At 45.8% G+C, this 20,277-nt stretch overlaps 1 long non-coding RNA gene across 1 annotated transcript; it reads left to right on the forward strand.

Annotated features, from left to right (window-relative positions):
- The first annotated feature begins 11,671 nt into the window (after nucleotides 1–11,671).
- On the forward strand, nucleotides 11,672–13,217 carry LOC120698274. Its single transcript, XR_005684780.1, has 2 exons — nucleotides 11,672–12,786; nucleotides 13,112–13,217. It is a non-coding gene; the product is annotated as an uncharacterized LOC120698274 (long non-coding RNA).
- Nucleotides 13,218–20,277: the final 7,060 nt, after the last annotated feature.

A 20,277-nucleotide genomic window follows, 5' to 3' on the forward strand; every position in this document is an offset into this window, starting at 1 on the left:
AATCATCAGGTCAGACAGAGAAAACGAAGTGCGGACTGCGGAGAGCAGAGCCAAGCATGGTCATTGGGTTCCCCTGTTTGGGCAATCTTGGACCGGTTTCTCTACCAGGTCATCGTTTCTGCCTCAGATGTTTGGTGAGAGAGCGAAGTATGGTCGCTGGGTTCCTGTGGGCCTTGTTTCCGTGGGGCGATCGGAGTCGGAGGAACGGCGGCCTGCGGGCGGTTTCGGTTGCAGGTTTTTTTTTGAAGTCGTTTCGGTTGCAGGTTAGTGGGAAGCGAGCTGGTCGAACGCCAGCTTCAAGTCTTTCCTGGTGCCCCTGGAAAGAAATGCCACCACGTGCGCGTTCACTCCGTGCAACGACCTCACTCCCAGCTCTCCAGTTTGCAATCGGTGTACAAGGCCCAAGTCCACGAGTAGAAGTAGGCCCGTTCTCCTAGTTTTACGGGTGTTCCTCTACGCCCCCTCCAATAGGCCTCCCGGGTTTTGTAAGCTCTCAGGCTTTAAACTGTTGGGCCAAATTCTTTACACTGGTGACTAGTCGGGTTCCCGGCCTCCCGGGTTCGCGTTTGTGAAAGACAAACGGTCCTTCTGGCTCCTGCAATCCTGCGCAAGTGTCACATCCTGAAATTTTTGAATTTCAAAATATGATTAAAATTAAAAATAAAACAATAATTTTATCATAATTTTTTACATTTTTTTCAACATTTATTTTCTTCACAGGAAATTTAGTAAAAAAAATATGTTGGATGTTTTTCAAATTAAATAAGGTTGTTCTTCTGGTGTTGCATTTATGTTGATTTTGTATTATTTTATTATTTGTAGTTCAGTTTGAATTTGAATTTTTAAATTCGAATTTAAATTAAATGTGTTTGTTTCTTCTCAAGAAAATGCAAAATATTTCTTTTGTCATAACCCCTTTTCAGCCCAGCCCACTCTCTCTTCCTCTTTCTTTTTCTTTTTCCTTTTTTTACCCGCAGGCCAAACTCCACCGCCGGCCCAATTTATTCCCTCCTCTTTCTTTCTTCTCCTCAGCACAAAGGGGCCCAACTCCCTCTCCCCGGCCCAGCTCAGCGCCTCCCATTCCCTCTCTCCCTGCCGTGCGGGCCCCGCTCGTCGGATTCATCCCCTTCCCGTGCTCAGCTCGGACTCGAACAGAGTCCGGCCGGCACACGCGCCGCCCGCGCGCCAAGGAATCCCCGGACGCCCCTATTTAAGCGCACCGCGACCCCTCTCTTGACTTGCTTTGAAGCCACCGCCGCCGCCTTTCGCCCAAACCCTAGCCGAGCCGCCATAGGAGCTCGCCGAGATCGGGACGACGCCGACCCGCCGCTCTGCTGCTTCCTCGCCATCGCCAAATCACCCAGGAGCTTCGTGTCATGGTGAGAAGCATCCCCGGTTTCCCTCTCTTCCTCCCCTTCCTCGGCGGGCGAGTTTGCTCGCCGTCGCCGCTGTCCGTTCCCCACCACCGCACGTCCCTGTCCGGCCTCCAACTCGCGCTCCCGAACGCCTAGACGAGTTTGTTGTGCTACCCTCTCGCTCCCTGTCCAAGAACCAAGCCGAACCGAGCCCGGATGGCCAAGTTTGGCCAACTCCGGTGAGCTCGCCGCCGCCCGCCGCCGCGCAGCCTCGCCACCGGCGTCACAGCGCCGCCCTCCAGACCCCCGATCCATTCTGAGCCATCAGATCGAGATCTGTCGGCCCAGTTTAGATTCAACCTAAGTCAACCTAGTCAAAAAACCGGTCAACCAAGCCAGTTTTGCAAAAGAGCCCTTCTGTTTTATGAGATTTAACCCGCCATCCTCCGCAGTTCAAAAGAATTTACAAAAATGCCCTTTCTTTTATGTTTCAGCCCTTGATCTTTTAGGTTCTTCGCAGTTAAGTCCCAAGAACCATGTTTTAGCCATAACTTCTCTGTTTTAGCCCCGTTTTCATCAATTCTCACGCTCACGTGATCCTTGCAATGTGTGCAGTAGCCTTATCACCTTGTTATCCTCTGTGAGTACACTTTATTGTGTCTTACAAATCTTCTCTATTAGTCCTTAACCCTTTAGTTAATCACGACTAAATCCCTAACTCACCGTTTATCCCATAGTTTTCACGTCCTAGCTCTATTTTTCGTGTCTCTTGCGCTCTCGTAACCGTAGCAGCGAGCCCTATCCTTTAGTATGTTCCTTTAAAGTCTTTCTTTTATTTTGGTGTATTGTTCTTAGTTGTATCTTTTTGTTTGCTTTGTATGTTGCCCAATGATTGCTTTGAGTAGAAGGATCGCTGTTCGAAGATTGAAGGATCAAGTTTTTCAAGTGAGCAAAAGCTGAAGAGCAATAACAGTAACTTTTTGTTGGATCAAGGCAAGTGACCCTAACCATCCTTCTATCTATACTTATTTATGAGAACACTATGATTTAATTGGAACATGGAGAACCACCCAAGAAAACAGTGCAACCACAATATCATATGACTCTGGTCTTGGCTAAGTAATTAGATGATCTATATGTCGTGTCTGGAGCGTTTGATTGGTGGATTTTGGGTTATCGAGGATTGATGGAGCGGGTGAAAGAAGCTTCGTCTTCTGAGGTACTGTAGAAAGCAAGGGACCAGCGCGTACATATAGTGATTTTCTAGAAAAACCTCGTAGCGTCCCTATGCAATCATACTTCGGAAGTGTGATATTGTGCCTGATCAGCACATGCGTGGTTGTGTTCAAAGTTCTTCGAAACTTTTACGTGAATTGTGGTGAAAGTGTTAGGGTTGAAAATGGGACGGGAAAATCCCGTCCCGACCAGCTCCGTTTACCGTTTAAACCGACCGTAAACCATTTTCGTGGAAAAAATAGGAAAATGGGAAAACAAAACGGGAAACGGGCGGGAACGGGAACGGTTGGGGTGTTTTCCCGACCGTTTTCCCGGTTCCCGTTTTCAGCCGGGAAAATTCCCGCGAGAATTCCCGTATTTGTCGTAGTCGGCTGTGTTACCTGTGTTGGAAACGTGAATTGTTGTTTGCATGTGTTACAACGTGAATTGTGAATTCGTGATTCACTTTACCTGTGTTTCTTAGTTATACGAGTCTTGTTTCCATGTTATTTATGCATAGTTGTAATTATTTTATAGAGTTAAATATTTGAAGTGGTTGTATGTATTTTCCCGTTTTGAGTTATCGATTCCCAATCGTAATCGGCATGCTCCCGACCGATTGATTCCGTTCCCGATATCCCGTAATACCGATTTCGTTTTCCCGTCCGTTTTTTCCGTTCCCGTTTCCGTTCCCGACCAAAAAATACAGTTGCGGGAACGGTTAAGGGGTTTTCCCGACCGTTCCCGACTGTTTTCATCCCTAGAAAATGTACAACCTCTGAAGAGTGTAAAATTGATATATCAGCCGTGCTTACGGTCATGAGAGGTTTGGACCCTCACATGATTAATTTTACATAAAGACAAAATTAAATCACTTTCTGATTATTTCTTGTGGCCTTGCTGAGTACCAACCATAAGTGTACTCACCCTTGCTTACTGCTGCTCAGAAGGAAAAGGGTGTATGAAGTTTCCTGAAGATGTTGCTGAGTTCTCGGCGTACGCAACCCCCAGTTGATTGCCTATGAAGGTTGAAGCCTTCATTTTCAGGATAAGCTGTATACTCTGATAGTCATTTATTTGTTGTATTTCTCTCTTTTTCGTGATACTGTTACTGATTATTCACTAATAATGTCTCTATATGTATGAAACTTGATCCTGGCATACATATAGTTATGCATTCAGTTTTGTCCTTAAAACCGGGTGTGACAGCAAGTTCATTTTGTCTGGAGACCGTAGTATCATACATTCATAAGTGGACAGTCTACTCTGCCACAAATATTTGGAAAGCTCCGAGGATGCGTATCTGTAAGTGGGAGTTGCCTGTTATCACTTGTCATGCATTTCGAAAAAAGATATCCTCAGCAGTCAGGTTCCAATTCAGCAGTCCCGATTGTTTAAGAGAAAAGTCTGGTTTATATCCTCGAACCTTCAACTATAAAATCAGATAATAGAGACTATCCAACTGTTGAAAGTTGAAACCGTGCAAATTTGATCTAGGTGGTTCTGAAGGTGGTTTCCCATTTTCTGAAAATTAAGAATATTTAAATTTAAACTAAAAAAGCATAAGTAATTCATTTTAAATAAAAAATAAAATGGGTATCAAAATGTTTCTAAAAAATGTAACATATCTATAAATACTATACTTGTGAGCTATTCTATTCCAATTTTTCATATTCGTAGTATCTGATTATTTGTAGTTATGCCTATTATTTTTTAACATCAAGATTCAAATAGAGCAGCAATTGACAGGTTACATTTTTATAAAAAATTGTACTAGTTCCATATTTTTTTGATTTAAAATAAATTAGTTTTTATTTTATAGATCTAATTAGATTTTTTTATTTAAAAAAAATACAAAACCACTCTTCAAACTACCCTAAGGGTCAAATTTGCAAGGTTTCGATAGTTGGATGGTCTCTGTTATCCGATTTTGTAGTTGAAAGTTGAAAATTAGACTTTTATGATAGTTTAAGAGTGTAAACCAAACTTTTCCTATTTCTTAAAGGTCTCGATGGTCACATCATGCTCGCTGCTGTCACACCTGGTTTCGAAAAGAAGACCAGATGTACCTCATATGTGTGCCAGGATCATGTTTCACACATATGGAAGACGTCATAAGTGAATATATTAAAGACAATGTTCAAGAACGTAAACAAAAGAGGAATAAGTACTTTATTACACACTCCGATAAATAGACACGAAGGTCTTAATGTTCCACCGATAACATAAATGAGGTCTTCAACAAATCTTTCCACAAGAATTCGACTGATGAATGCTCCTAGAACTCCTTAAAGCCGCTGTAGTATTCCACTTCATTGTTCTCTTATGAACAACAATAAGGCAAGGATGAATACTCTTATGGTTGTTACTCAGCAAGTGTTGGGAGATGCAAGACTTTCAACGAAAGGATGAGGTTTATAGAAGTTAGCATTTTAGTTGGTCAACTTTTATTAGCAGGCACCTAATTACTAGATATAAATTTATACCAACCCACTTAAGCATAAAGATCATAAAGGATCCAACACATACCAAAGAACCACAAGTTAATTATTTTTCAAGTTTAATTATCATGTGAGGGTCCAAACCTGTCACACCCGGTTTTAAGGACAAAACCGAATGCAAAGCTATATGTATGCCAGGATCAAGTTTCATACATATAGAGACATCATAAGTAAATAATCAGTAACAGTATCACGAAAAAGAGAACTAAAACAAATAAAAGACTATCATAGTTATACAGCTTATCCTGGAAACGAAGGCTTCATACTTCACAGGCAATCGACTGGGGGTTGCGTACGCCTAGAACTCAGCAACATCTTCAGAAATCTTTATACACCTTCTCCTTTTGAGCAGCAATAAGCAAGGGTGAGTAGTACACTTATGGTTGGTACTCAGCAAGGCCACAAGAAAAAACCAAAAAATGATTTAAATCCATCTTTAAGTTTATTAATCATGTGAGGGTCCAAGCCGCTCTTGACCGTGAGCACGGCTAACCGGTTAGTTTTAACTCTGCAGAGGTTGTACACTTTCACCACAATTCGCGTAAAAGTTCCGAAGAACTTTGAACCCAACCACGCAATGTGCTAGCTAGGCACAATACCACACTTCCGAGGTGTGATTGCATAGGGACGCTACGAGGTCTTTACAAAGAATCCCTATATGTATGTGTTGGTCCCTGCCGTACGGTCCCTCAGAAGACACAACTTCCTTCACCCGCTCCACAACACAAACTCATAACCACCAAGCGGAACAACCCCAACACAACATATAGTTCATCTAATTACTCAGCCAAGACCAGAGCCCATTAGTATTGTGGTTGTACGGTTTTCTTGGGTGATTCTCCATGTTCCAATTAAATCATAGTACTCTTGTAAATAAAGCATAGATAGAAGTATGGTTAGGGTCACTTGCCTTTCTCCAATGAAAAGCTACTCTTACTGCTCTTCAGCTTTTGCTCATTTGGAAAACTTGACCTTCAATCTTCGAACATCGATACTTCTACTCGGAGCAATCAACGAGCAACCATACAAAGTAAACAACAAGTACAACTAAGAACAATACACCAATACAAAAGAAAGGCTTTAAAAAGAGCGTACTAAAGGATAAGGCTCGCTGTTACGATTACGAGAGCGCAAAAAAAACGCGGAAAACGGAACTAACATTGAAAAGATACAGTAACCGAAAGATTTATATTATAACAGAAAAAAAACTATAAGTTGGATTTATTTTAATTAAGAAAAACACATGTAAAGGATATTTGAAAGAAATATCCAAATTATAAATAATTCATGTGAATTTATATCAGAAAGATGAAGTTGCACTTAATCAAATTTTATTTATAAAGTTTATGTATAGCTTATACCAATTAATTATTTAACTAGCAAATAAAAGATAAGTGAGAGCATCCATGGTCTTGAACTAAACAAGTTATATAAAAGATGCATTTAAGTTGATATTTAATCGAATTAACATTAATTAATGGAAACCGGTATAGAGCTCTAATTTACTTTTAATTAGAAAGGCTAGTTTCAAATAGTTATTTATCAAATTAATTCTATATTTATTTTAAAACAAGATCTACGATATAAAAGCACTACTAAACGATAGCTTACGTTTAAACAAAACTAACGCAACAAGAACGAACGAAAACGGATCTAAAACGGTGAGATCGAGGGGAAACTGTTTTACCGCTTACCCATGGCAGAGATGAATCGTGGTGATGGGAATCGAAACCGGAAGAAACAGCAGATCGGTGATCAGCGTGGAACTCCTCTGGTGCGTTGTCTTGTGCTCGAAGCAAAGATCCTCAATTTGAGGGAAAAAAAAACTCACGGCGGCAGCACAGGGGCAGAGCACAGGGGGGCAACGTAGCATGCAGCACAGCGCGGCAGGCAGCGCAGATGGCGGCCCTGTTTGGTTCATGTGTAGTACTACTAGCACACATTTCCCGAGAAAAGAATCTTCAATGCATGGAGTACTAAACGAAGTTTATTTGCAAAACCTTTTCACGGATGGGTGTAACTTTTCACGACGAATCTAATGATAGTAATTAATTGATGATTGGCTACAGTTATGCTACAGTAACCATCCTCGAATCGTGCGGTCAAAGACCTCATTAGGTTCGTCTCGCGAAGTAGAACACGGCTGTGGAGTTAGTTTTATAAATTACCTTTATTTAGTACCCTTAATTATTGGTCAAAATTTTTGTGCTACTTGCGCTAACCTAAACCAAACAGGGCCGGCGCTGGAGGCAGCAGCACGGGGGGGCGCTGCATGCAGAGACAGAGGACAGGTGGGGGCCGGCGCAGGGGGGCAGTGCCCTGCTGCCTGGGCGCCTGGGGCAGGCGGCGCAGGAGGCAGACCTGCGCGGTACAGGGCGCATGCAAGGGGTAGCTGCGCGCAGGGAGCAGAGGCAGCGCCCAGGAGGAGAAAAAGGAGGGGGCCAGTGCCGGCGGCGGCTGCAGATGCAAAAGAAAAAGGGCGCAGGAGATAGGGGGTTGGGGTGTTTATATAGGGGTGGAGAGTTGATCCTTGTCTTGCGCGTTAAGAAAAACGGCGGGACTCGGCCTGCGCGGATCGGGTTGCGGAGAAAAAAAGAAAGAAAAAAAAAGAAACGGGCCGGACCGCTGGTTTGGGCCGAAAAGATTTTTTTCTATTTGTTTTTTTACAAAAAGATTCAACAAATTCAATTTGAATTTTAAACCCCACAAACTCAAATTAAAATCAAACCACAAGCAATAAAACAATGCAAAACTACATGAATGCAAACAAACAACCTCATTTAGATTTAGAAAAACAACCAAATTTTTATTTATTCTTACTAAATTCCCTGCGAAGAAACATAAATGTTGCGAAAATTTTAAAATTATGTGAAAATTATTCTTTTATTTTTAATTTTAATCACATCCTGAAATCCAAATATTTCAGGGTGTGACAAAACCGCTCATTACCGTGAGCACGGCTGATATATCAGTTTTAAACACTCTACAGAGGTTGTACACTTTATCCACAAGTCGCGTAAAAGTTCAAAAGAACTTTAGACCCAACCATTGAACTTTAGACCCAACCACGCTGTGCTGATGCGGCACAATACCACACTTCCGATGTGTGGTTGCATAGGGACGCTACGAGGTCTTTACAAAGATTTCCTAACAAGTGACAATCCGCTAAGGTTTCAAGTCAAAGCAGAGCATAAACCTCCCTAATGATCAGCACCTTAGCAAAGGCTGCAACCCAAGAGGACCGGACTATACCCATCGATGCTTTCCCTCTTGCCCTTTCGGTAAGACTGTCACAAGCTAGAGTTTCTAATTAATCAGTCAAGACTAGAGCCATGTGGTTCTTGTGGTTGTACTGTTTTTCTGGGTGGTTCTTCATGTTCCAATTAAAGTCATATGATCTTGTAATTATCCCACAAAATAACGACATATATAAAGCATGATTAACATTTCTCAAAAGATTATGATATCACCATTCCCAATGTTAAGCAACTAAGCATTTCTACCCAACAGATATATTAAACCTGGTGTTCAAGGTTTTGGGGTAAAAGACTAGGTAAATCCTTAATAGGTATCCCATCAAATTTATGCAATTTAACAATAAAGTAAAGTGCATTATCATGCTATTATTGGGACAAAAATGAAATATGCAGGGGGAGAAGTCCACTTGCCTTCCTCGGCTAACTGCTGAAACTCTTCCTCGTAAGCTTGCTCTTGTTCTCCCTTGAACGGCACGTCGTCTACACGATCACACAAGTAAAGAAAACAAAACAAATAAGGAATAGTACAAAAATAGTATAAACAGAACTGAAAAAGTTTAAATGGATGTAGAGAATGATGCAAGGATCGTGTGAGCGCAAGAATCACTAAAAACCGAGTTAAAACGTGAAAGATATGGCTAGAAGAAGATTCCAGGAACTTGTTTGCAAAAGATATGAACTTCCAGGGGCTAGCTATGAAGAAACCAGGGGCTAAAACCAAATTAAACATCAACCCCCTAAAGGAAGGATCGAATTACGATTTGTCCACCCAGTCAAACCGCCCCCACTGAGGAGCCAAACAGTCGTGCACCCAGGAAATTGTACCCACAATTACAACATTATCAAAATCTATGGCTCACATATTCTATTAGGTGGCTTCAACTCCATCCAACGGCTGAGCTTCTATGGATCATCCGGCTTCAACATAACGCATCCCTTCGGCCCTTCCGCCCCCAGCGCGTCCGCCCCCGCGCGTCCAACACGTCGTCCAGCGTTCGAAACCCAGGCGGCCCGCTTTTTCCCTTCCAAAATCAGAAAACAAAGGCCAAGCCTCGGTCTCCCGTGCGGTTGCAGTTCGAATCCATCTACCCTCTCTTTTACCTTCTTTTTTCCCAACCCCCGTGTTGCCCCAACCTGGCGACACAGGGGCGACTCGATGCCACCACCGCCACCTCACCACCGTAAACCGCCTCCTGCGGCCGCCGCCGCGGCCCGCCCGGCTGCCGACGGTGGTGGCGGCTGGCCAGTTGTGCCGAAGTCGGACAACCCTTCTCCTCCCTCCCTCCGCTCTCTCCCTCAGCCCCGAAACCTAGGTCGTCTTCTCCACTGCCGTTTTGGGTTGTCGGAGGCTGCCGGGGTCCGGATCCACCCTCTCCCTCACCGGATCTACGACTCCCTTGGCCGGATCTACCTCGACACAGCGTTCCTCTGTTGCTGCCGCGTCCTCCGTTCCTCCGTTCCTCTGTTGACGCAGCGTTCCTCCGTTGCCGTCGGGGTCGGCCGCATCCGACGCCGAGAGGGACGCGTCCCGCCCCAGCACCGCCGCCGCTCGCCGTCAGTAAGGCCGTGCTGCCCAAGGAGCAACGGCGGCGGCACCCCGCTCCGCCCCCTGCCGCGTCGTAAGGCCGTGCTGCCAGAGGAGCAACGGCGGCGGCACCCTGCTCCGCCCCCTGCCGCGTCGACATGGTGCAGCGGCCATGCTCCACCCTAGCCACGTCGACCCGCGGCGGCAGCCCGACTGCTTCAACCTGGCGCGGCGGCCGCGCTCCACCCTGGCCGTGTCGACCTCCGTGCGCTCAGCGGTGATAGGATTTGGGCCCTCGAGGACGCCCGTGGCTCAAGCTTGGCGTTTGGCCGCGCTGCCCCAAGGAGTAGGAGCGGCGTTGACCACCAGAGCAGATCCCTTGTGTCGTCAAGGATCCATGTCCATGGGATGCAAGACTACGAGTTTCTTGCTTCTTCGACGCTCGCGGGATGGCCATCTTCATGCTGTGCAGCCTCCTCAGCCACCAAGTCTGTGCATTGCCGTTGGCATGCTTGTCCACTGTATTAAAAAGGTAGCTGCTCTAAAATCTTGTAATCTGATTATTTTCCATTCTATATGGTTTGGGAGTAATATAATTGCATAGTTTGTTGTCTGTGTCTTGATAGATTACTGCAAATATAGAAGTTCCTATATGTTGTACGAGATCTGAGCATGTGTAAAAAAATTACTCCTTTTGGATGTCTAGGCCTCAAGTTAAGAAGTCATTGAGCCGGGTTTGGGTTGAGCTGTCTATGTTTGTCAGCTTTTTTGTTGTCTGTGTCTTGATAGATTACTGCAAATATAGAAGTTCCTATATGTTGTGCGAGATCTGAGCATGTGTAAAAAAATTACTCCTTTTGGATGTCTAGGCCTCAAGTTAAGAAGTCACTGAGCCGGGTTTGGGTTGAGCTGTCTAGGTTTGTCAGCTTTAGTTAATAATGTTCTTATAGTTAGGTTTGGTTCCATTCAATTTGAGAGGTGTCTCATTTATGCTCTTCATGCCTTCTTCTGTGTTCTAAAACTTCTGTGTTAGAATACATTTCATGCAGTTTTCCATGTTTCATGGGCAATCAAAAACTGTCTTTTCAATTCTGCAGGATGGTCTGAGGAAGCAAAATTGTTGAAATATCCTTTCTCATATCTTTATTATGACGTCTGTCTCGACTGTGCCTTGAATTCAAGGATCATCAGTACCAATGAAGATCTTCGGTTCGATTCAATGCTTGGACCATTGGAGACCTTTTAGACTGATGTATTTAGCTTTTGTTTCTCTACTGCACGTTTCAGTCTTAAGAAGTAGCTAAAGCTTTTGGAGCAGTCCGCACCTCAGAGTTTTACTTGTTCAATTACACCCTTAATGTTTCCTCTTCAGGTCTTTGACCTGTAATGTAAGATACTACATAACAAACTGCCCTGCTGCAAAATTTGTGTAAATTATTTCAAAATTCGGTGGCCTCAAAATTGTGAGCTCGTCCTCCAATCCGCACCTTGTCTATTTTATTTCTTTAAGGAATGGTGAAAATCAATGTGTGAATGGTGCAAATAGTTGTTTGATGGGTTCAGGATTAATTGGAAATTTACTTGTAAATGAAGTATTCCTCTTGGTTTAGCAATATGTTAGCATGACCTTTTTTTGGGAGGTGGTGGGGGCCATATGAGCTCTGACCAATGATATATCATTAGTATTTTTTTCTGAAACTCTGAACACTTTACTTTCTGTTTGCAGGTTCATGTATTCCATGAATGTGATTCACTATGACCAGTGGATAACCGGTTCCTCTCTCATGATGACCATATGAGCTTGTTCATGGAATTGTTAACAATGACATGTTAGCTCTGATGATATTTGAAGCTTTGGAACTTCAATGCAGCTGTCCCAATTTCAGGCCATCGAAAGTTGAATTCAATTGCTCATTGAGATGCTGCTGCTTCATATCTTGTCGCAGTATTGCAGGCTTGGCAATTTGAGTGGTAATGGATCTTTACATGCTGCTTGGACATGGGTTAGGCTGCTGTCATACAAAACTGCAACTGGGTAAGGAACTTAATGCTTTGTGTAGAATTTGGTGTTCTAAGCTTTATAAAAGCAACTGCGTTCCAAAATTGAGCCTGAAAGTTATAATGCTTATGTTAGCTGAATGTTGCTATCATGATACAAGAATTCAGTGCAATGATTCAGAGCAACTGAGATAGCCTGAAAAGGAAGAGTCTGGTGTTGTTGGTCAGCAGGTATGATTCAGGGTAATGTTACCAAGCAGTTCAGAAAGAGACTCAGATTCAAAGTCAGAGATAGGTTCACTACTGATAGAGTGATAGGATGCAGGCTGTTAGATTTGTTTGTAGATTTCGAGCTTCTCTTTAGTTTTACTTCGCACCTCAAATTCTAAAATGGCTGTTAGATTTGTTTGTAGGAAGGTTCTTGCTGGATATTGCAGTGTATACTTCAATTGTCATTTAATTTCTACAACTAAAAATAGCACTGCATACTTCAATTTCTTTTATACTCTTCTGCTCTTCTTTATTGGATCCTATTGTTTGGTTTGCTTGCAGATCCAGTTTTGGATATCTTGACTGGAATCATGAGCTTGTGAGTTTACAACATAAATATTTTTTGATTGGCTTGCTTTGTACTGACACAACTGCTCCTCAGTTACAATGCTCCTCAACCTCCAAGGAGCGATCATCAGGTGCAGTTTGCAACTAGCAAAATTATATGAACTGAATAGATTGCCTTCTTAATCTTTTTTTTTTGAAACTGTCTTATTGAAGAGAAATTCTGAACTCTATACTGTGAGATGACAGGATCTATTCTTGTTTGCAGAGGCTTCTGGTGCAGAAAATTCTGATGAAACATGTGAAAGTTTTGGTTTTGCATTAGTCAATGGTGCTCTTGGTGTGTTTGAAGTTCATGGGCGCCGGATACGAGATTTTAGGTATTTCAATTGCTGTCTTTGTAGCTTTCAACTATTAAAGTATAATCAAATGCAAATTTGGTGAAAATACATACAACACCCATTTTTCTCATGCATGTATTATTAGATAAGCATCAGTTGATTTAGTCACCAACTTGGTTCCACTTGAGCATCAGCAATCCATCACTCAACTGATCGATCAAAAATGTAATCTGTACATGTCGCCATTACTTTTTTTTTGTTTCTGCATATTTCTTCCATGCATGTGATGTTAGTTTCAGTTAATTTATCAACATATCCCATTGACATCTAAATTAAAGCACAATCAATATGTGCAATTGTATAGATGGATTTGCAAGAGAAGAGATGCAAGCTATTTGCTCGGGTTCCTGATCTTATCACAACTCTATATGCATTGTTTCTGAGTAGAATTATGTGATGCTGCACTTAAATATGTTTATTTTTTTACCCGTAGCGTTAGCACGGGCCAACTTACTAGTATAAATAGTGGGTCCAGAGGGCAAAAGAGGGGTCCAGGGATGGCAGGCACAAAAACTAGAAAAGATAGGGGCCTAAACAAAAAAAAGGACCTAAACCTAATTACTTTTGAACTGGACAGGACTGCGGGTTGATTCTGAGAAAACTCAGGGTCTCTTTTGCAAAAGCTACAGCGGCGGCTTAGGTCCGGCTCGGACCTAGTGGATTAGATCCGTTGGATCTCGATCCGACAGTGCTGGTGCGGTTCTGGTGGCTCTGCGGCTTGCGGCTGGGTAACCAGCTCGGCATGGCTCACTGGGAGGTTGGTGGCCCGGCTCTGCGCGGCGCTGGCGACTCGGGCAGGCGGCACAGTGTGCCGGCGACCGGCGGAGGCGGCGGCGCCTCATCGGCGTTGCCGGAAACAGCGCTCCAATGCTCGTTCCGTGACAGGGTTTGGAGGGGGAGCCAGCGCGCGTGACGGGGAAGCCAATGGAGTCGACGGCGCGGTTGCACGGTGCCGAGAGTGCGGTGCGCCACGACGCATGGTGGCGGCGGGTGGTGAGCTCGCCGGGAACAACTGATTCCGGCCGTCCGGTGCTCAGCCATGTGTGCGGAGAGGCCAGTGAGGTCGAGGCGACGATGGCGAACACGGAGGTGAGGTCGAAGAGGCGGTGCAGGGGCCGGGGTGAGCCCATGGCGGCGAGGCGTGGCCGCGGAACCTTGGCAAGCAATCGCCGGTGCGAGGAGGCGCGGACCCGAGGTGAAATGGGCAGGCGGCGAAGCTCACCACCACGCGAAGCTCCTGCGACGATCGGAGTCGAAGGGGAGGCAGCGAGATGGCGTTTCGACGGCGGCGGCCCGAGCTTGGTGGCGGCGGCGCTGTGCTGCAGAGCTCAGAAGCAGGGCGAGGAGCGGAGAGGAAAAAGGATGGGCAAGCAGAACTCGAGCGTGGCTTTTGTAGGCCGAGGTAGGGAAGCGGAGCGGCCGACAGGGAGAAGAGAGGGCGGAGCTCGGTGGCCGGCCGTAGCGGCCATGGTGGCGGCGTCCGTTACTGGAAAGGGAGGGGAAACAGAAGGGAAAGTGGGGGGGGGGGAGCAAGTGCTCCACTAAGCATTGAAGGGGGCGCCGAGGGAGGGAAGAGGAGGCATGCGGGCGTGGGGAGGGAGACGGCCGGCGGCGTCGGCAAGGGGGAGAGGAACCGGCTGAAGGTAGGAGGAGGTGCCGATAGGCGGGGCCCACTTGGCGGTTAGAGTGAGAGAGGAGATAGGTGGGATGGGCCGACACAGTGATTGGGCCGAGTGGGCCTTGCGGGAAAAGAAAGTGGGAGAGGGGAAGAAGCGTCTTTTTTATTTTTATATTTTTGGAAAACATTTTTTATAGAAATATATTTTCAATACCACAATTTACAGTTTTGTACCCCTACCGCCCGGCAGGGGGGCGGCAGAGACTTATATGTAAATTAAAAAAAATTATTTGCGCGGAAGCCCTCGGCGGGAGCCTGCCGCCCCCCTGCCGCCACTCCACTGGGCGGTGGTGGTGACTGTGTTGGTTGAAATGACATCCCTACAGCTGGTGCCATGGTACTAAACTGAGTCCCTCCGTGAGGTTGGTAAGGTGGGTGTGCATCACCTGTATGGACTGAGAATTAATTGTTGGCTTCAAAGTAGGAAGTTAGTAAGTATCCTCACGTACCTGGATAATACTGCTGAGACCAATAAGATGCTTGGGAAGACTGCTGCTGTGTGGGACCACAAGAAAACGAGGTCGATGCTTAAGACGAACCGTACGAGTCATCGTACGATGTCCGGCTACCAAAGGCTTCAAGCATGGAATGGGCTCTTTGTGAAACTCGGGTCCAGGCCGACTCTTGCTCATTCCTATCCATCATAGATCCCGCTCGAATCCTCATCAAATTCGCCCTGGCATCTACGTCCATCAACCTGCACATTTCAAACTGCAAGCAAGAAAAAGAAAGGCATTAACACTGTAATCCAAAGTATTTGAAAAGCGATGATAACTTTGACTCACCGCCCATCTAATGCCTCATCCCTATGTCGTGCGTACCCATCCTGTGATGTCGCAACATGCGGCTGTGGTTGCATGTCAGCATATATCAAGCGGCAACGAGCCTGAGGCTGGTACCAGCTCAGGTACGCCCTGTACGAAGCCTCCGTGTGTGCAAGGGTCACAAGCGCCACGTTCTCCTCTGCCTGGTCCCAGCCATCGACCCAAGGCTGCACCCTTGTCACCCACATGTTGGAGAAGGTTTGCCCAGTCCTCGATAAACTAAATATTGAAAACAATTTAGTCAAATATGATTAGTTAACTATACAATGCATAGTCACTGAAATAGTATATGAATTGTTACCTGTGGTCATGACGTTCGACCCGATCCAATGCTGACGGGGGAAGGTGGTTCTCTGGATGTCGTGGGAAGCAAATGAGGGGGGAGAGAAATCTTTTATACAGTTTGGGGGAGCCTGCCGCCCCCCTGCCGGGCGGCAGGCCCCCTGCTGCCCAGTGGAGTGGCGGCAGGGGGCCTGCCGCCCGGCAGGGGGGCGGCAGGCTCCCGCCAAGGTCTTCCGCACAAATAATTTTTTTAATTTACATATAAGTCCCTGCCGCCCCCTGCCAGGCGGTAGGGGTACAAAACTATAAATTGTGATATTGAAAATATATTTCTGTAAAAAATGTTTTCCAAAAATATAAAAATTAAAAAAACGCGGGGAAGAAGGTTGGCTGGGCTAGGAGAGAAGAAAGATGGAAAGCTTTTTTTTTACTCAACTTCATTTGAGTAAGTTCTTTTTTTTAATTCAAACAAACTTTGAAATTTCATCCCCCCATCGGTGGTAGCCCTGGCGCCCTGCTATACTAATTCTACAGCAGCGGCTATTTCATCTATATCTAGACCTCTTTCTCTTTCCATATGGAGATCCCCTACTCCCTCCATATAGGAAAAAGATGCCGTTTAGGATAACGACACAGTCTTTAAGGCATAACTTTGACTGCTTATTTTTATAAAAATATTTGTTAAAAAGTGATATATGTATATTTTTATGAAAGTATTTTTTAAGATAAATCTATTCATATAATTTTTACTTTTTCAAATAATTTATATTTCCAATATTTGACTCAAATCTTGTCCAAAACGTCATCTAAATCTTATATGGAGGGATTATGCGTGGATGTGTCTTCTGCTGCATTGTCGCGATAATATAGCTTCTAGTCGCACGTACGATGAATAGACGCCCCCCGTTGCCGTCCCACTCCGGAGCCACCCAAATCGCCGTACCTACCCTTTGCCCGGCCTCCCCCTCCATGAGAAAGAAAAGAAATTCTCTATAAGCACGAGGATTCCCTTCTAGCCCTCAACTGCCCAAAGAACTTGTCGCTGAAATGCTCAATGATATCACATAGTGCACCGTCGCGTTCACACTTGTTGCTGCTGATTTATTTCAAATTTCCAGGCACCAATATATAGGACACGTGGATATATATATTCCTTGGAACATGGATATTTCAGATGTTTTCAAACAGTTCCCTCTTACCTTTTGCTATGCAGAAGTTAGCTGAAGACTTGATGTTGTTTTTACGCGAGTCATAATAATGCAATTTAATCGGTGCCTACTAATTGCCACTAGGGCATAGAGATTGGTAAAAATAGAAAAAACTCGCTTAAAATTAGAATTCAACAACATCTCGCCTCAGTATCTCGGCATCCCACCCTTCGCGCTAGCTATCTTTCTCGAGCCTCTCCTGCTCGCCATCCTCGCACTCCCGCCCTCCCGTGCCGCTGTTGTGCCTTCCCACGCCGTTCCCACGGAAAAATTGCCGACCGTGGCGATGGGGATAGCTGGACAGAGATGAGGACCAGGATTGGGACTTGGAGAAGAAGGACGGGGTACCAGGGTAGGGCCGTCGAGATCGATGGCATCGAGAAGCGGGTAGGGCGGCGGCGGCGACATGATCTGGCGGAGCTTCTCGACCATGTGGCGGCATTGTCTTTTTTTTCGCGACCGTGTCTGAGCACGTTTTTCATTAAGAGGAGAAAAATCAAAGTACAATAACTAGTTGGTTACAGAGTGCGGAACCAACTAGGCTACTGATTGTAGCATGATTATTACAACATTGCAAATGTGCGACCTGAGAGTGCACCTAGAGCAAGGACTACAGGTTCTAGCCTTTTGAAACCTGTCTGATACCAAGCCAAGATCTCTTCTATCACCCAAGCTAAGGTGCCAGCTGACGTTTTGGCTTGACGGTCAAAAATTCTATTATTCCTTTCCTTCTAGATCATCCAACAGGTCAAGACCACCACTGTGTCAAAACACTGCCTGTCTTGTTTTTGAATGTTCTTCCTTGTAGAGGTCCACCAAACGACCAGACTTTGATCATTGGTGGATGGAGAGACGGCGTCCCAGTCAATCCTGCAAAATAAATTGAACCAGAGCTCCCTAGAAAAAGAACAGTTGATTAGTAGGTGGTCAACTGTCTCCGATGCCTGCGCACATAGAGCACAATAATCATCATTTTGTAGCCCATGTCTCTTTCTACAATCCGCTGTCCAGCATTGTGGCGGCACTGTCTGGGGGTGGTCTTGGACGGGGCAGCCGGCCACGGCGACCCAGTCGGCGGAGGTCAGGTGCTCCCGACCGATGGCGAAGCGGCAGGTCATGTAGGGTGTCGTCGGGCATCCAGCACGGGGGCGGCACGCAGATGCAGAAGGTCAGGCTGGGCATTGCTGTTCTTGGCAAGATTCTAAATAGCGGTTTAGAGAGTTTAGCGATAAAAATCCAATATTGCACTAAATTCCCGCTATAGCGCGCTTTGGCTTGTTAAATCCCCCTATAGCCTGTTGCAGCGACGCTCTCCAGGCGCTATAGCGCCGCTATTTAGAAGTTAGAACTATGGTTCTTGCTATCTGAAGAAAAAAATGCAGTCTTTCTTGTATGCATCTACTGATTGATTTGGTCTGGTCTTAGGGACGGTCGCGCGATGGCAGCAACTTCGCTGCCGATGACTGGGATGGCTGCCTGCGGACGATGGAGGAGATCCATGCCATGCTGCAGACTAGGAAGGATGCCGCGCTCAAGCTAGAAGGGAGGATTGGGGTGGCAGCGAGTCGTGGCACCTTCGTCCTGTGGCAGCCATGGATGGCAGAGGGAGGAGGAGGGGAGTAGATGACGTTGTGGGATCCACGCACCAATGAGTCGGAGAGAGGAGAGAGGAGAGAGGAGAGTTGGATATAAAAAGTGAGATTTGACTATTCTGTGTTGGAGTGTAGCTAAATATGAAGAGTGAATCCTGGTTATTATAGCTAGATGGGAACATAAAGAGTGAGATTTGGCTAAACTTTTGGAGATGCTCTTTGAGTGCACCTGCAATATCCAGCCTACCTTTATTCGAGTAGTAAAGGTTAAAATTTTGTTATTACATTGTGATAAAAAGCTATAGCAGAGATTACCCAACTCCCTGTCTAACTCTAACCTTCACCACTGGCTGAGCCAAACCTTTCTCTTCAAGTTTTGGTGGTGTGCAAGAACTGAACTCTCTAGTTCCCTGAAGGACACAGGCTTCTACTCTCTCAGTCCAATCATTGATCAGCAGATGGAGCTGGAGCTGGGCCGCACACATGGACCGAGCAATAAGGTCCTGTGAGTTAGACGTCTGGAGATGCAACCCATCAACCATGCACGAAGGCAACAGCTAGCAACAGCCAACAGCGAAGTCCCCCAGCTTTACTTTCCAAATCAACACTTCACCTTCACCTTTGCCCAACCCAAGCCCCGGAATGACATCACGCGCCGACCCTTCTGAAGATTCCTTGCACGACATTTACTAGAATCATTGAGCACCATCCATCTCGGTCATCTCCACGATTGCTCACCACCATTGGCCATGGCCGGCCTCCTTAGCTCTTACTGCAAGCCCTTGCTGATCCGATCCGCCGAAGCCACGCAGGGACAAATCAATCCGGCGCCTTGTTGCTCCGGCATCTCATTCCCATCCCACCACGCCCCGCTTATTTTAGGCAAAGGCGTGCAGGCTCAGCTAGCTGTGACCTCGCTCGATGCCAATACGTGATCAGTGCTGTGTGAGTAGGGACTAGGGAGGCCTGAATAAGCAGCAACTTGCCGCTGCCGTCGGCGTCGGCGTCGGCGTCGACGTCGACTCGTCGAGCAATGGTAAGCGTGCGTGCTTCTTTTTCCAGGACACGATCGGGTGGCCGGTAATGGTGCTCGATCGATCAGTAGTTCAGTACTCGCGCGCTGCGCCTGGCGTCGTCCTCGTCCATCAGGCTTGAGCTCGATTGATTCAGTGACCTGTGTGTCTACTTGTTGCAGCTGGTAGCTGGAGACTGGGGGTTAGGCCACCGATGTAAAGCACCGTCGCGAGTTGCTGCAAGTGTCAGGTAAACGCGAGCGGATTCGACGTGTAAAGGAGAAAATTGAGAAGGAGGCCGCAGCTTTCCTCGGTCGATCGACAGGCGGAGGTGTGCACCTGGACGGTTTACGCGGAGAAATGCTCCTGCACCAGCAGGTTCCCTCAGCATCAGCAAAGGCGATGAGTGGACAAGTGGCTGTGTTTCTTCTGCTAAAGTTCTCTCCTGATTGGTTTTGTTTTATCAACAGGCCCTGATAGTTTATCAGCCGGGGATAGTAGTGCTTATATGATCTCTCCTCCACGAGGTGGTGCCCGCGATCAACTTGCCGGCGATCTCCTCCTCATCATGGAGTTTGGTGCGCATTTTGGTGTTCCACTCGAAACGAACATGAGTGGTAACTTCTGACGACGACCCCGTGTTGTCAGTCTAGAATTTTAATTTGGAGCAGGATGACTATCCAGTAAAAGTAGTGGATCACCAGAAAGAGAACTTCTGACGATATGATGCATCTTGTAACGAAAAGGTGATCTGATGGGATGCGTGTTGTTAGAGAAGTAACCCAGGGATCGGATAACGGTATGGAAAGTTTTATCCTCAAGGTACTAAAAATTGGCATAAGTGTCCATATTGGTTTATTTTTGCCTTATTTT

This window comes from Panicum virgatum, chromosome 3K, assembly GCF_016808335.1.
Source record: "Panicum virgatum strain AP13 chromosome 3K, P.virgatum_v5, whole genome shotgun sequence".
NCBI classification, from domain to species: domain Eukaryota; kingdom Viridiplantae; phylum Streptophyta; class Magnoliopsida; order Poales; family Poaceae; genus Panicum; species Panicum virgatum.